The 1,277-nt window shown below is 44.3% G+C and overlaps 1 pseudogene; it reads right to left on the bottom strand.

The window, feature by feature from the left end:
- Nucleotides 1-276: 276 nt before the first annotated feature.
- Nucleotides 277-764, bottom strand: LOC130607371 (40S ribosomal protein S23-like; annotated as a pseudogene).
- Between the last annotated feature and the right edge of the window lie 513 nt (nt 765-1,277).

Genomic DNA, 1,277 nt, shown 5'->3' with positions numbered 1-1,277 from the left:
CTTCATGGCCCTCCTCTGGACTTGTTCCAACAGTTCCATGTCTTTTTTATGTTCAGGACACCAGAACTGCACACAATACTCCAGGTGAGGTCTCATGAGAGCAGAGTAAAAGGGCAGGATCACCTCCTTTGACCTGCTGCTCACGCTCCTTCTGATGCAGCCGAGGATACGGTTGGCTTTCTGGGCTGTGAGCGCACACTGCCGGCTCATGTTCTTTTTCTCTTTGATCAACACCCCCAAGTCTTTCTCCGCAGGGCTGCTCTGAATCTCTTCTCCTTTTTTTTTTCCCAATCAAAAGCTTTATTGACCTTCTTGACAAATGAATTGAAATTTATGATCTTGGTCTCTCCTTCTTGCTCTTGTACAAGGCCAAGGGCGAAACACACTGGCTACTTTGAAAACCTTGAAGCGAACTCCAGGAATGTCACCAACAGTATGACCCTTCTGGCCGAATCCAGCAACCAGAACTTCATCATTCTCCTCAATGAAGTTTAGACACCCATTGTTCGGAACAAAAGCAGTTATTTTTTGCCGTTCTTGATCAGCTGGACTCTAACACACTTCCTGATGGCAGAGTTGGGCTGTTTAGCTTCTACGCTAACTTTCTCCAGGACCATGTCCTTGGTGTGTGAGGTGCCACCAAAGGGGTTGACCTTCTGTGTCGTGCCCAAGTGCACCTTCTTGTACTGCTTGTCATGCCACTTCTGGTCTCAGCGGTGACTGCAGAGCTTCCAGACAGTGCAGAGACCTTGGCACTTCGCCATCCTTCATCCCTGGCTGCCTAGCAAGAAAGAGGATTCAGTGATTTACTCTGATGTGCTTGTGTGTTTCCATATCCTTCCAGCTATGAGGATGAAAGAGAGCAAGAATAAGTTCCTGAGCACAGGTGAAGAGTATGAGAGCTGGTCTTCTTCACTCCTCCAGTGACAAAATTGAAAATTTGTATAAGTACTGGAAAACTTAAGTCACAAGTTGAGATACTTTTTCCTTTTGTTATGCCCTAGTTTTCTGTTTGAGTGATACAGATCTCGTAAAGTGTAGTTCTAATGGCATTAATCCACACAAATCCTTCCTGCCTCTAACATGCTCATGCATGCATAGTCATGGCAAGAGAGGACATTCCAATATTTTGTTGCTAATTAAGGATTTTCATTAGTGCATACATAGAACTTACCTTGTAGTTCCACTGGGGAAAAAAGTGTCTTCAATTTTTCTGAAGTTTTCCTTAAGGGAAGTTTGTCCACAATACATAGAACAGTCTTAAACATGCTTTCTGA

This window comes from Pezoporus wallicus, unplaced genomic scaffold (genome assembly GCF_028554395.1).
Source record: "Pezoporus wallicus isolate ANWC-B61680 ecotype Strahan unplaced genomic scaffold, APGP_CSIRO_Pwel_v1 scaffold_3294, whole genome shotgun sequence".
NCBI classification, from domain to species: domain Eukaryota; kingdom Metazoa; phylum Chordata; class Aves; order Psittaciformes; family Psittacidae; genus Pezoporus; species Pezoporus wallicus.
The sequence above is the reverse complement of the archived record's forward strand: the minus strand, read 5'-3'. Positions and strand labels throughout refer to the sequence as shown.